The sequence below is a fragment of the Hydra viridissima genome, unplaced genomic scaffold (assembly GCF_058129835.1).
Source record: "Hydra viridissima isolate aposymbiotic clone 2 unplaced genomic scaffold, HvirCarnegie_v1 scaffold_8, whole genome shotgun sequence".
Classification (NCBI taxonomy): domain Eukaryota; kingdom Metazoa; phylum Cnidaria; class Hydrozoa; order Anthoathecata; family Hydridae; genus Hydra; species Hydra viridissima.
This window is the reverse complement of record NW_028324307.1, coordinates 12,304,251-12,321,032: the sequence shown is the minus strand read 5'-3', so window position 1 is coordinate 12,321,032 and position 16,782 is coordinate 12,304,251. Positions and strand designations below refer to the sequence as shown.

At 32.9% G+C, this 16,782-nt stretch overlaps 1 long non-coding RNA gene across 1 annotated transcript; it reads left to right on the top strand.

Annotated features, from left to right (window-relative positions):
- Window positions 1-2,185: 2,185 nt before the first annotated feature.
- LOC149885158 (uncharacterized) lies at window positions 2,186-3,011 on the top strand (the record flags this gene model as incomplete). Its single annotated transcript, XR_016454653.1, has 2 exons — window positions 2,186-2,487; window positions 2,967-3,011. It is a non-coding gene; the product is annotated as an uncharacterized LOC149885158 (long non-coding RNA).
- Between the last annotated feature and the right edge of the window lie 13,771 nt (window positions 3,012-16,782).

The window sequence follows — 16,782 nt, the reverse complement described above, 5'->3', positions numbered from 1 at the left end:
TCCTTTGGACTACATGCATCTCGTATGTTTAGGTGTGTCCCGTAGGTTATTGAATTATTGGAAAGTAGGTCCTGGTGGTAGAATAGCTACTCATCAGTTTGAAAAAATTTCAAGCTGTCTCCCTGGCTAATGGACAAATTCACTAGGCAAGTGTCTATAATTAAATAGACACTTGCCGTGTGAATTTGTACGTTAGCCAGGGAGTTGTAATGACTTAGATCAATAGAAGGCAACTGAATTTTGTCAATTTCTTTTGTATACTGGTCAAGTTGTTCTACGATGTATTTTATCTAAAGATTCATACAAATATTTCTTGGCATTAAGCATTGCAATAAGCATTATGTTACAGTCTGATGATTAGGGATTGCGATTTTCTAGACTTTTCCCATTCCCGGGAAAGCGGGAATTATTTACATTGTTGCCGGGATCCCAGGAAAATCTTCATCAGGGTCTAAATGTAAATAACGAAATACACTTTTCTATTTATATATATATATATATTTTTGTAACTGTTTCCGATTTTTAAGTGACTTCTGAGAAAAACCAGTGCATCGAGATGGCTGTCTATCAATCTAGTTTTATAGTTGGTAAAAAAAAATCCAGTTGAACTAAACATCCTTTTAGTCTCTACACTGGAAGGACGAATAGTTTAAAGCGCAGTATAAAGCGTATCTAAGTTATGCGATCTTTTATTAGTATTTTCCAAAGGTGGGCACTTCCGATAAAAGTTTCGATAATCGATAATCGATAATTATCGGATTAAGAAAAAATTATCGATTATCGGACTAACCTAACTATCGGACTATCGATTATCGGACCGGCAAAGGTGAACTTCCGATAAAGCGATAATTATCGGATCAAAGAAAAATTATCGTAATAAAATTTTTTTTTAAACTATCTGACTAAATTATCGGACCGACTCAAAACTATCGGACTAAATTATCGGACAGACTCAAAACTATCTGACTTCTATTTTTTAAAATGTTCATATATTTAATATTTTGCATTTCAAAATTGGGGTATTTTTCACGAAAAAGACGACATTTAGACAGCCTTCCGCGGCATTCTTGGACAGGTGGCGCGTAATTTGAACAATTTATAATAGTAACTCCGCTCTCGCTGGGTCCTTGCTGCATTCATTTCATCGTTCTGAGTATCACCAGAAGAGTCTGAGAGTCTTTGTGCTTTTAACAGCAGTTAAGTCTGCTATTATTAAAATGGACAGATTTTTTATCCCTTCTACAAGACGGCCTTCTAGCGCCATGAGCCTAAGTGATGAAGAGCAAATCTGTGAAGGCACTATCAGCCGGGAAGTCAGCCCGTTAACAAAGGAAAATGTCGCTTCTTTAGCCAGGACTGACATATCCAGTCAGGGGGACAACCAGATTGCCCATAACAGCGGAACCAGCAGGACCAGCTTGTCCGAGCCCCTGCCCTTTGTCTTACAGTACATCAAATCCTACTTTGGACCAGGCAAAGGCAGTTTGAAGATGAAGTGCAAGGCCACAATGTACAACAAGGAGATCAGCTACGCAGCGTCCTCTTACAACAACCTCAAGGTCCACTACAAAACACAGCACCCTCTGGATTATCCGGCCTTCGTTGCTGCCCTGAGCGCCGGCTCCAAGCGTGGCAGACACTCTTCTGGAGCAAGGTATATTTAATTTTAATAGTTACAGGTTTCTTTAGTATAATATCTCCAGTATTAATGTATCTGATGTATAATATCTTCCGTATACAGGTATCTGTTGTATAATATCTTCAGTATACAGGTATCTGTTGTAAAAAAGACTTCAGTATACAGGTATCTGTTGTATAATATCTTCAGTATACAGGTATCTGTTGTAAAATATCTTCAGGATACAGGTATCTGTTGTAAAATATCTTCAGTATACAGTTATCTGTTGTGTTGTATAATAACTTCAGTACACAGGTATCTGTTCAACAGATACCTGTGTACTGAAGTTATTATTCAACAAATACCAGAAAAAGGCCCTTAATCTCTACTATAACTTCTTCATCAAAGACATTGTGCCCGCTCAACTGACAGACTCTCCTGCCTTGAGGGTTTTATTGAAACTGCTGAATCCAAACTTCATTGTCCCTTCCAGGAGGAAGCTCAGCAGGGACATAGCCGTGAGAGGAGAGGAGGCCAAATGCATCCTGACCAATTTCCTGGCAAAAGTCAGCTATGTGGCGACCACAGCAGACAGCTGGAGCGCCCACAACAGGGCCTTTATTGGAATGACAGTGCATTATATCGACCCTGTCAACCTCGACAGAAAAAATGCTATCCTGGGCATAAAGGAGATAAAAGTCCAGCAAACTGGTGCCTACCTCGCCAGGGTCATGCTCGACCTGCACCAGGAGTTCGGCATCTCCACTAAGGTCATCAGCACAACAACTGACAATGGTGCTAACTATGTTGCCGCCTGCAAGATCCTGCTGGGTGGAGATGCAGAGGAGGGTGAAGAGGAGTTTGAAGAGGTAGGCTAATCGTTATTGTAAAAAAAAAAAATTCAATGATTTAATTTTAAAGTTTCACTTTTGCTTATTGAACAGCCCAGATTGAGTAAGAAATGTTGCTAAAATGAAAAGATTTAATCAATTAAAATTTGATTAGTATTGGAATTATTTTAAGACAGGAATCTATATATTTGATAAAAAACCATACCCCCCCTTTCCCTTTGTGAACTTTTTTCCCCTTTTATATTTAAAAAAATATATATTTGTGTATGGTTCTGGGACCATATTCCCCCTGCACCCGGGGTATTTCCCAATATATAGACCCCTGATTTAAGAAGAGCTCATCCAATAAGAAATTTATTTGAATGTGGATTTCATCCATTCTTTTCTTTTTGAAAGAAATAGATTAGTTTAAACTATTTTAAATGTTGTTATTACCATACATATTAGTTATTATTACCTTATTATTTATTTATTTTCTAATTCACTAATGAATTCAGGAGGATTGTGACCCTGACCTTGACTCTGATGAGGCTGTTGTCATGACCATCTTAATGGAGGACCTCCTGGAGGAGTGGATGGATGATGAGGTCTGCAAAGAGCTGCCCAAGCACCGCCGCTGTGCAGCCCACACAGTCAACTTGATGGCAACATCAGACATTAGCAAGGTGATTTTTTACACTTAAGTTTTAATAGAATATTTTAAGTTAAGTTAAGTATTATTTAATTATTTGTTACTAACTCTAACTTATCAATTTTTAAACGTAATTTTAAATGTTAATATAATTTCTAAGGTGCCAGGCTGGAACTATGGTGGGAGGGCTCCCTTCACTAAGACAGATGGGAAGGCACAGGCATTGTGGAATTGTCAGAACAGGAGGACAGTGGCGGCCAATCAGATCAAGGAAGCCATCGGTAAAAAGCTTCAGACACCAGGGGTGACACGCTGGAACTCATACTACGATTCCTGTGCACTGCTTGAGGTGCTGGAGGACCGAGATATGATGGAAAAGCTGAATGCTGTAATGCTTAAGCAAAGCTTGCCTTATTTCCTGCCTACTATTAAGCTGATGAAGGACCAAGTAGCAGGCTTGAGGAGGGATAACAGCATTGTTGAGGGGCAGGCGTTGATAACATACCTGCTGGAGAGCCCTCAAAATTCACGTGTGGCCTTGAAGGGGAGGTTTGAGAAGATGTTTGAGGATAAGGACCTTCTAGTGGCCACTGCCCTCCACCCCCATTTCAAGCTAAGTGTGGTTGGGTATCTTAACCCAGCCTTGAAAGGTGACATCAAGAGGCAAATCGTTAGACAGATGGTGATCAGGGCCAGCCCTGAAGAGACTGGTGACTGGTGGAGAGACTGGCCAGATGCAGAAAGAAGATGAGGAGGACCCCTTCAAGTACATGAGGGACGACGACGATATGTTGGCAAGAAAGGGTGTCCTTGAGGAGGACATTGAAAAAGCTTACGATGAGTGGAACAGAATCAGAGTGAACAGTAAACTACGTGACTCTTATGACCAGTTCCCCCTGCTCCACAGAGTTGCCTGGTTGGATATGTTCCTCAAGTACAACACCTCCCTCCCCTCCTCCGCAGCTGTGGAGAGGCTGTTCAGTAGTGGTTCAGATATCTTGAAGCCTAAGCGGTCGAACCTGACAGCCGACAACTTTGAAAAACTTGTTTTTATCAAGGGTAACCTTCCCTTGCTTTCTTAAAATAAATTTTTTGTACGTTTTCTTTTTACAACTTTCTAAAATTTGTTGGAAAAATTACCATTCTCTTTTTTGTCGAAATTTTCTAATGCAAAAATTTTTGTGGTTATTTTTTTTATATGCTGGACAGCAATTTTTCTATATACCACCATGGCATACTGCTTTGGGTGACAAGATAAACTATAACATGCATTTAGTTATTTATGTTTTTGATATTTTGAGATAATTATGATCGGAACATGCATTTTAGAGGTCAACATGTTAAAAAAAAACCTCAGAGGAAATTTTTTTATTCTGGAATTTTTTAACATTAATACACAAGATCTTTCAAGAGAAGAGATAATTTCATCAATTAATTTTTTAAGTAAGATTATCGGACTTAAATTATCGGACTTAAATTATCGGACTTAAAATTATCGGACTGGTCTTTTTTTTGAACTATCGGACTATCGGACTATCGATTATCGGACCGGTGAATCTGGAAAATTATCGGACTATCGATTATCGGATTAAGAAAATAAACTATCGGACTATCGATTATCGGATTAAGAAAAAATTATCGGGTGCCCACCTTTGGTATTTTCAAACAGATTGAATTCTTGATGCATAGTTGATTTATTGCACTTGACTTCAAAAACATATTTTTTTTTACAAATTTTTCTAATTTGGCAGCTAAAGATTCAGATAACTGATTCATATAAACAATACTTTTAAGTTTTCTATCTCATTATGGGAAAAAGTTGACTAGCTATTTCAATCGCTAATTTTATCATAACTGCTTTAGATGGAATGCTAAATATGTCATCACCCATATCACGTTTTATAGATTCTGGATAATCTAATAATCTTAGCAAACCAACAAGATATTTTTTTCTTTTTAGGAGCATTCCACATCAAGTAGAACCACTTTTTAATCAAATTCGACATCACCGACTCGGATTTTGATGAAAATTGGCTCAAATGTTGGGCATACGGACAGAAGAAAAACTTGTAAATTTTTTTGACTTAGGTCAATTATTTCCTGAGATTTGACCTTTCAAAGTTTAGACCTTTTCAGTTGACCATGGTTATTTAAAATGTCATAACTTTTTTTCTATTATACTTAGGAAGTTGATTTTGGTGGCAAACAGAAGCTCTTGCATAGACGAACAACTTTGTGTTAATACAAAAAAGTGATTAGTTTAATAATAAAAAAAAATTATTGGTCATTTGGACATTTGACCTTTGACCCTGGTCGATGGCAAAGGCAAGGGTCAAAGTTTTTTTTTTACACATTGCTTTTTCTATTGTGGATGTCACATGAAAAAATCTTTTTGGGATTCTCATAAACAGCTTTAGGAATAACGCTAAAGTATAAGTAGGTTCTAAAAGTTTAATATTTATCGGCCTTTCAAAAGCGATACTTTGAGGTCATTTTCTGTAAATAGCCTTTTGTAGATATATATTATTAATTATTTCCTTTTTTCCTTTTATTTTCTAGGTTGTAATTTAATTACTATTACTATATATACTTACTAAGTCAGTATTCAATGATATGAGGCTTAAAGCTATATATATTTATATTAAAACAATCATTTAATTTCCCTTGAACTTGTTATCAAAAGACAACTTAGGAAGAAGTTTTTAGTAACTTTCAAATTAAATTTAGATTAAAAATGGCATTTCAAGCGCAGGTGAAAGAGTTAAAGAAGAGACAACACTTTTGTTATGATCCTTTCCAACACCATACGAAAAAACAATATAAAACCTTAAGAGTAGTTACTAGTCGGCAGGCAGCTATGTATCCCTCAAAACTTATGGCTGGAGCAAAACTATGTGATACTTGCCGAAAGAGGATCACTGGCTTACCTTCGGAAATAGGATTATGTGATGATGAAAATTCTGCAAATTGTAATACAGAGCTTGATTCTAAAGGCAGTTCCAGATCCCAAGATATTTGTAGTGAGAAGGGAGATAAAAATTATCAATCCCAGGAAGTAGAAATTTCAATTTTTAATAAATCCTTGTCGTTATTGGGTGAATCACCCTTACTTTGCACAGTTTTGTATGTGATGCCCCTGCCTGAGCTATGATCAAATGTATAAAATCACATAGTGGGTACTTCGGCTGTGATAAAAGCAGAGTTGAAGGAGAATAGAATGGAAAGGTTACATTTAAGGAACTAAATGCACATTTGCAAACTGATGCCCAGTTTGACAGGCAAGTTGATGAAGATCATCATTTAGTGCTTTCACCATTGTGCTCATTACCAATTGGCATGGTATCAGGTTTTCCTTGTGATTACATGCATTTAGTGTGCTTAGGAGTAGTTCGCAGACTTTTACTCTGTTGGTGTGCTCAGCTCACGAAATTAAATTATTTTCTTCCTTATTGGTGGAATGTGCTACTCACATGCCCACAGAGTTTGCCGGAAAACCTAGATCTGTGTTTGAAATTATGAGATGGAAAGCAACTGAATTTAGGCAGTTTCTTTTTATACTGGTCCCATTGTATTACGTGATGTTTTACCTGCAAATTTGTATGAAAACTTCCTTTTTTTATCTGTAGCAATTTCTATTTTTGCAAGTCCAAAGTTTTGTAGACAGTATTTAGACTATGCAAAACAGCTTCTTGTGGTATGTTTAGAAAATATAAAGAATTTATATGGCACAGGCATGCTTGTATACAACTTTCATGGTTTGATTCATCTGGGTCATGATGTAAAGAAATTTGGTCCACTAGATAACTTTTCCGCCTTTCCATTTGAAAATAAGCTTGCTTCTCTGAAAAAATTAGTTCGTAACCCAACATTTATTTTACAACAGGTAGAAAGGCGTTTAGAAGAAAGACATTATAATAAGAAGTCTGTAGTGTCTGCAAATAAAAAACATTTCATACCACAAATAGAATACAATATTGGACCAGTGCCTTTTGGTGTAAGTTGTTTAAAACAGTATTGTAAGCTAAGTCTTTCAAATGGAACAGTTTTATCAACATCTCCAGGTGACAATTGCTTTTTAAAATTAAGTGGACAATCATGCTTTGTACGCAACATTGTTTTGATTGAGAACCAGTTCAAATATAAAACTGTTGTTGAACTTTTTAAAAATATTCAGGATTTCTATATATCTCCCTTACCTTCATCTAATATAAATATCTTACATGTTTCAGATCCTTGTGGTTCTTATGAAACTATTGAAAGTGAGGATTTTTTTCAAAATAGTGTATGTTTACCTTGTGGAAACATTTCCTTTGTTGTAATTCCTTTTCTAAACACTCTTGCTTGTTAAAGAGTAATAAAATATTGTATTATGAATAATTTATATTTTATAAGACATTATAATTCTAAGAAGTTGTATTTTTATGTATATGTAACACATTTAAGTATGTTAAACACTTTTCTTATTTTTTAAATGTGGGTAAGTAAAAATGGATCTAATTTTAGAAATATGCCACCTGTACAATATTCAACTATTATTCAGCTATAAGATATTTCTTCTTACAATATTTATTAATTTTTGGTAATATTTGAATATCCTAAGTAGCTATCTCATATATATAGCAATGTTTCATTTATACATCTATTGGTTTGTTTTATATGCTTAATATGATTTTTAATCGTTGGTCAAGTACAAATTTCTGTACTGCAAGCACTGTAAGTATATTTTTGGATTTTATTAGTATGCAGTGGTTGTTTTTAAAACAAGTGATGGTGAAGAGGTGAATGCAGTGCCATTGTTATGGCTAACGCTGAACCTAACACGTTGTGCATGGCCACCTAAATCAACAGCTACTCATAAAATTATAAAAGCAATCAAGTCACTTCAAATACCTGGAACAGATTGGTTGCAGTTTACTGTTAAATGTCTTGGAATATATGGCTAGTATACTTTGTCTGCCTTTATAGCTAATTTTAATTTGATAAAAAGTTAATTGCTAAATATGGACACCTATCTTTGGGCCTGTTATGAATAAAATATTTTGGATGACATTTTTTATGCTGTGTTTTTTCTGGCATACAAATACTATTTGAAAATCCAAATTTAAATAATGTAGACAATCTTAATTGTTAGTATCATAAGAAATATTATTGTTTTTAAAATGTTTTTGTTTGATTGATGAATGAAACATATAAAAGTACAAAAAAGATGTATTCAAACTTTTAATTTAAATTTGATTTAATTTTAAATGGAAAACAAATTATATTTAGATGATATAATTAAGTTGCTGGTGGAAGTCAAAAACAGAATGATGACATAAAGGCTCAAAGTCAATGTATTTCACAACAACAAAATGCTATTTTAAAGCATCTTGATTTACAGATTGCAAGAGTTAATCCCAAATTGCCTGAAAATGTAATTTTCTATTGCAAACATTTGAACAGGTGCAAAATTTTGAAAATAAATTGCGACAGTCAACGCTGGACAAGTTGCAGATAGTGAGTTTTTGTTCTAATGACAAACTTAAACTATTTTTTCTTTAAGTTTAAGTTATACATAATGTTTAGACACAGTATCTTGGTCTTCAAGGAGGTGTTACTTTGAAAGAGACTGTCAGACGAATAATGAAAATGGTCATGACTTATGATTTGGCCAACAGTTTTAATTTCATGGGCCGTGGAAAAAGCATGCTTTTTCTGTCCTGCAGCTTAAGGACATTGTTTGTGGTTAGTAAATAAATGTATGTATATATTTGAGTTAGTTGAAAAAGTTTGCTATTATTGTTTGAAAAGGAGTGTTTTTGTGACAGAAGACTTTAGTTTTCAAGTAGTCAAGTGACTTGTCCTGCAAAACTAGTATCTTGTGATCAAATAGTTCCATTAAAATGCTTATCAGTGTTTATGTTCTTTTTTAGTAAAATTGATTAAAAATCAACAAATAAAAATCTAAATTCATGTGCAAGCATAGAATCAACAAAACTTATTTTAGAGTGCTCGCACCACTGACTTGTGATCTTTTCAGATATACAAACCATTACATCACAGCTTTATTGTAAAAATACAATGGTAACAACATGGTAATGAGTCCTAAAGTTTCCATTTTCACAGAATTTGTTAATTTTAGGGTTACATTTTATGGAAATCATTTATGGTCTTTAGGCTGCAGTTTGTATTTTATGCAGTATTGATATAAAAACTATTAGAATAAATGAAAGTGGAAAATTTCCTTAGTATAAGTTGTAATTTAGTGGCATGTATAATTTCATATGCTGATTTGTGACAGGTTATTAATCTATTATGTATTTTTTGAAATGATACTAGTATTGATATAGTATATTTCGACTGCTTTGCAAACACAAAGGGTTTATAGCATATTTATATATTATACAGATTCTGTACATGCAAATCCCATGACAAAGGAAGCCAAAAACGTTGAAATTGAGTCAGCTATAAAAACATTGCTGCGTGTTTCATCTGATAGAGGTGGAGGTCGAAAAAGGCGAGAGGACACCAAGAGACAGTTGCCTGGGATAAATGCAGCGGATTTATTTTAGCAATAATTATAAAGCTTCGATAAAATTCGCATTTTTTATGTTTGAGGTGTTATTTTTGTTTATTCTTCTAGGGATGCAAAGCGTGCAAAACCTGCAACAAATGAAGCAAAAAATGCATAATAAGAAATATCTAAAAATAGCACAATTTGATATATATATATATATATATATATATATATATATCATATGCACACACACATACATACATATATATCAACTTAAGCTATTTTTAGATATTTTGTTTGAATGTATTTTTAGATATTTTGTTTGAATGTATTTGGTTTGGAAATACAGAAAGACTTCCTGCGTGGAACGTCTTTAAGACGTTCCACGCAGGAAGTCTTTCTGTATTTCCAAACCAAACAAAATAAAGACGTCTTAAAGTCGTCGGTGTGCCCACTGGGCTGGCTTAGCACGTTTTGAAAACAATAGTAAAAAGAAATTCTGTGATAAAAATAAGTAAGTTTTTGTTTTGTTTTTATTGCAGAGTTACTTTCTGCAATTTTGAATGACCGGGGGACAACTATTTTCTCAGTAGTGCTGGTTTTAACATGTAAAATTTATTTTGATATATTAAGTTATGAAGTTTCTTGGCAAGTCTAATTTAGTTTTACGAAAATAACACGGTCATGCTGATTCATGCAATTTACAAATAAGAATCTCCCTGGTAGCATAATTCAAGCTTTCATAAATTCATTCAACAGTTTGCTTTTGACAAAATATCTGAATATTTTTATTAAAGTATATTTTTATATAATATACAGAGATCTCCTTTAATTGAAAAAATTGTAATATCTAGTGAAGATTTTAACTTTATCAAAAGCCTATTTGCTAGCTTTTCATCAGCTCCTGGTTCAGTTTAAAAGGAGGCTATATTTGGATATATAGCAGGGTTTATTGTTAGAAAACTTTACCGTAAATTTACCTGCATGACATGTGAAAATATTTTGACTTCTCCACAAGATTTTGCCAAATATCATGAGAATTTTTTATTATGCTGCTCACTATGTAGCAACTTTATTATTTTTAGAACTCATAGAGGGCTAATCTTTCCATCCTGTAACGTCATTAAGATTGTTGATTAACTTAAGAAAGTTTTTAGAGTTTTGGTGTCTAGGACAGAGCTTCACAATTTAAGATATCTTCAAGAAAAAATCTTAAAACTTTGAGAATGCTCCATAAATCGAACATATGGAAATGAGTTATATTCACTGAATTAAATTTAAATAATTTAGAACAAGACATTTTGACTGAGGACATGCATTTTACACAACTTTTAAAGAAAACTATATAAAGGTATTTAACCTTGAGTCTTTATTCATACGATCAGCTGTGCGCTAGAAATGAATTTATATTTGTGTCAGTCATAAAAAGAAAATTACTTCCTTAATTCATTTTTAAATTTATCAAATTTTATTAAAATGAGAGTATTTTGATAACCCCATATAACGAAGCTCATGTTTAACGAATTTCTTTGGTTAAAACCTTATATTTTAAAATCTGCATTTAAAATAAATAGAGAGAGTATAACTTGTTATTTATACCAATATAGAGCATATCATCCTAATTCTCAGCTTCTTTCCGTAATATAAAAGATATATGGGCGATTCCATACTCAAGTGAATTATTTTCAGAAAAATAAATTTCAATTACGAACAAAAACTCAAGTTATCTTTGTATTTCTTTATGTATAAATATTTTTAATTTTGATTTGTTAGCATTATTTGTGTTTATTTTGTATTTTAATTTTAATTTTTCTAAATAAGTTGTAAGTTGCTCATTGATTAAAGTGTATAGCGTTAAGAGGAACTGTTTTTTAAAAATTAACTACCGCAAATTTAATACTTCATATTTGAAGTTATTAATAACTTAAATTTGAAAATATGTAATTTAAGTTTGAAAATATGTAGTATTTGCTTTAGTTTTCTAACTATGTGACTGTCCCCTAAGTAATAAATATATCATTTTTATTAAGTTTATGCTTAAAATAAGTATCCGATAAGTAGTGTTGTGACCAAAACTAAAAATTAGCAGACTAACTTTTTAGTCTTACTATAATTAGTTGACTAACTTCTTAGTCTAACTAAAATTAGTCGACTAACTTTTTAGTCTAACTAAAGTTAGTAGACTAACTTTTCAGTCCAGCAAAATTTAGTCAACTAACTTTTTAGTTTAACTAAAATTAGTCGACTAACTTTTTAGTCCAACTAAAGTTAGTCGACTAACTTTTAAGTCCAGCAAAATTTAGTCAACTAACTTTTTAGTTTAACTAAAATTAGTCGACTAACTTTTTAGCATAACTAAATTTAGTTGACTAAGGTTTTTAATTTGCGAAAAGCATATTGTTACTTTCACCCAAAAAATATTTTTTTAAATCTTGTAATGCGTTAGTTGTGAAGTGGTTTGAGCGCCATGTTTTTAATTACAAATTGGTGTAAGTTATAATTAACATCTCTAGGGGATCTTTTTTTTAAGGTCGACTTTCAGAATTTTCTAAGTTTTTGGAGAAAGATTTGCGACATATACAATTGGAATTTTGTAATAGTAATAAAACTGATTCCTATTATTCCCCCCCCCCCCCCCCTTATTACTAGGTACTTGTTTTAACTTTCAATGAAAAGAAGTTTAAATCTGGATTTTTTCAATATCTAATTTCAATGATTTATAAATTATTAAATAAAAAAAAAATTGGTTCCAAATTTTTGAAAGGTGTTATATGCAGGAGCATTTTTGGATTTCTTTTATATAATACCTGCAATCATTTACGTACTTTATTTCGTTTTACACACATAAAACGCAGTTTTTACAGTGACGACAAGATTGTAATTGTTACGCAATTATTGTTTATTATTATTTCTATATTGTGTAATTGAATATATCTGTACCTCGGAGGGATACAACACTATGTCCATTTTTTTCCATATTGACTTTATTACAGAGTTAAAATCAGCTTTTCTCATATTTCTTAGAGGAATAGAGCACTATGTCCAAAACCAGTTAGAACCGGATATAGCATGTTTTAAAACAACACCAAGTCCACTTTCATTTAGAGGGATAGAACACCATGTGGACTTGGTGTTTTATCCTTCTGAAGCATGTGAATTACTACTGGACATGATATATATATATATATATATATATATATATATATATATATATATATATATATATATATATATATATATATGGAATTACTACTTGTATACCTCTACACAGCCTGGCGGATTGTTAGTGAACTAAGAGTACTTTTGACAGTTCTGATGAGTTTACATACCGTGCGTTCGTTTATACCCACCTGGTGGCTTGCGGTTAACTGGAAGTCACTTTCCCGTTCTTTTATGGGTACTTGAAGTCACCGTAACTTACCACAAGCGTTCTTTTATGGTTACTCGGTAAGTTCAGTTACTTCCTCATCTTATCGTAGTTTGGACTTCGGCGAGATCGGTTGACATGCGCAGTGTGTCATCTAGGCGGCGCTTACGTGCTGTCGCCCTGGCAACCTATTCTCAGCAGCCAATAGTGTCAAAGCTTCATAGCTAACTAACCGAAAGCGTTCGGGAGAAACAAGTTAACTGCAACTTACCAGGTGGGTACAAAAGAACGCACGGATAGTTGGATGTATTTTAAGTCATTGTATTTGCTCTTTTTTAGTAATAGTAAGAATAATGAACCATAATTCTCGTGGGAGAAAGATTCTGGAACTATTGAAAAGTTCTAAAAAAGGTTCTACTACAGGTAAGCTACTGTTTTGCTCATTATTTTTAATGTGATATACATAACCTCAAACAGTTAATGTAATGTTTTGTTATGAACCTAAACTTCAAAATATTATGTTTTACATGTAATATTATAAGACTTGTTTTATTTCAGAACCAAATCATACAAACAGCAAGGATGTTGAAAATGAAGAGGATAATGGAGATGACTTGCGTTTCGACGAAGATGATGATGATTCTGATCGGGACAATAATTATGAACCTCCAAGCTCTGAAACGAATTCCAGTGATGATGTCCCTGTATTTAATGAAATACAAAACATTAACTACCACGGTGTTTGATATAGATAGTGTATTTAAAAACATAAGTTTACATACTCTAATGAGGTCAGTAGAAATAAAACTAGTGCTAAAACAAACTCAATTGGACATGAGCTACGTTTACTTGAGGAAGACTTAAATTTGATTGCAGAAAATCAAGTAGGCCTACATTTGCAAGGTACAGTAGGCGTAAGGAGAAAAGTGAAAAATAAATCTATTTCTACTCAGAGAGGTAAAAAACGTGTCGTTCATATCAGTGAATGGGCATGTAATATTCAGAAACATAAATATTCTGCAGGTGAAGAATATATTAGTAAAAAGGGTAAAGTTGTCCCTGCCAGAATTATTAAACCTCCTTGTTCTTGCAGACTGAAATGTTCTGAAAAATTATTACAAAGTGACAGACAGGAGATCTTTAATGCATACTGGAGTCAGGAGAAGGGAAATGACATAAAACGGCAATTCATTGTTTTATGTGTAGAGAAGCATAGTACTGTCCGTTCAAGAAAACGAGACCTTGCCTCCAATAAGTCAAAACAAAATACTCTACAATATTATTTTACAGTAAAAGGCATACGAACTAGAGTATGTAAACTTATGTTTTTAAGTACACTATCTATATCAAACACCGTGGTAGTTAATGTTTTGAAAAATATTGAACCAGGTGGAATTGTAAAAATCGATCAAAGGGGTAAGCAAACTCCCGTCAATAAAACACATAATGACACTGTTGAAAGTGTAGTAAGACACATCTCTTCCTTCCCAAATTATAGCAGTCATTATACTAGGGAAAAGAGTGATATGAAGTATTTGGGTCCGCACCTGAACATAGAGAAAATGTATGAACTGTATGTAGAGGATTGTAATGAAAATGATTTCAACCCTTTATTAATAGCTAAAAAAATGGCTCTACTACAATGTGTTCAACAAAAAATTTAAGTTGAATTTCAAACCACCAGAAATAGACACGTGATTATTTTCAAGCAAAATTAAAAAATAATAATTTGAGTCTATATGAAACAAATTCTATTGAGGAAGAACATAATGCACATCTGGATGAATCTAAATTAAGGTATGATTTAAAAAGCGAGGACACCAAAAGGGCTAACAATACCCTTAAGGTATTAACGGGTGATCTTCAAAAATGTTTGCTGTCACCCCATATAACAAATTGCATAAGCTTTTACAAGAGAAAACTTTGGACGTTGAATTACACCCTTTTTGATTCTTCTGATTCGTCAGTCCATTGTATTATGTGGGACGAATCCAAAGGAGCTCGTGGCGGAAATGAAATCGGATCTGCATTACTGAAATGGGCAGATACCGTCATTCCTGGCAGTGACATTGAAGAAATCATTCTGTGGTCGGATAATTGTTACGGCCAGAAAAAGAATATTAGCCTTATTATGTGTTTCTTTTGGATACTCAATAAGTTTCCTCAAGTAAAAATCATCACTCAAAAGTTTCTACTAAAGGGTCACACGCATATGGAGGCGGATACTGTCCATGCACTGATAGAGCGGAAGAGAAAAAAAACTTAACAACATGACAATTCTAACGCCCTGGGATTGGCAGCAGTTAGTCAGACAGACCTCAATGAAATATACTGTGCATAATATGGAACTGGAAGATTTTAAAATTTTTAGGTCTTTGTACGATGTCAAAACAACCAGGAGATTGACCTTGTTAGGTTAAGAAGGCGACACCTTACATTGCCAAACGATTTGCAACTGGTAACACCAAGTCCAATACCAATATCACAACAAAAGTATAATGATCTATTGGCATTACTACCATATGTTCCTACAGTTTGCCATGACTTTTATAAAAACTTAAAGCATACTAGTAATACCACTAGTGAGTACCCTGACGGAGACTTAGGTGATGATGACTGAGTTTTTTGCATCTAAAATACCATTTTAGTTCAATACATAGATGTATTATTTGTATTTGTAAAGAGAATTATAAATAAAATAGTTAAATACATTTTGTAAGTCAAATAGTATTGTGTTTGTTATTGAATATCCCACATTAGGTCTTATAGTACAATAACTTTATTAGAGGGATACAACACCATGTCCATTAAAAAGTGAAAAAAAACCGTAAAAAAGGTTTTTTTTTATTTTATAACAACTGCATGATGTAAATAACAATAAATAGAATGTTCTGGTAAAATATTGTTTCAACATCTCAATAAATAGCTGTGCCAATAACACTTTTTGTTGAAAAAAAGTTTAAAACTCCTCTCCTGTAAAGTTGTGAAAATGGACATAGTGTTGTATCCCTCCGAGGTACAGATATATATATCTTGTTGAACTCTAAGTTTTGGTTTTTCTTTTAAAAATTATTACTAAAATGCGAATAACTAATTATGTATTCCATATAAAATATCAGCTGTTTTTGAAGGAGTTGTTCTAGTAACAAACCCATTTTTATTTAATTCAATAAAAGAAAATGTTGGGCAATACTAGGTACAAACAAAACATTTTTATAAAGAAATTGTCACAAATTATATTACGTATTTTAAATTTCTGAAAAACAATAAATTTTAATGAATGCCTTTAAGTTGATTTATTTGTCATAAATCATATTATGTTCATATAATTTCTTTACACAACAAAACTTAAGAAATGTCTTAACTGACAACTAAAAGTAATGGTTTTGTGTTTAAATCCAAAGTTTAAAGTGCCTTGCCGAAAAAAGCTAAGATCTCTTTTAACTAATACATATCGAGAAAAATTTGAACTTTTGAAGCCAAAAATTATTATCAATTAAAGTTTTATCTATTACTACTGATGGACGGACGTCCTGTCAAAACTACAGTTATATATCTGCAACTGCACATCTCATTTTTGACAAAACAAATTTCAACATTTTTTTGTTTGGGCTTGGCATACCTAAATGGGCGCCATGTTGCAAATAATTTAAAAGAGGTATTGCTAAAAATCGTAGAAAAATTTAAAGTGGATGTTAAAATAACACAGGCCTGCAATGGTTTTCCTCTTTAAAATCTGAGTAACGTTTTTTATAGTTTCTGATGTGCTGATTAGGAGAAAAATAATAAAAAAAATCCATCACGTCAGGATTTTTTGAT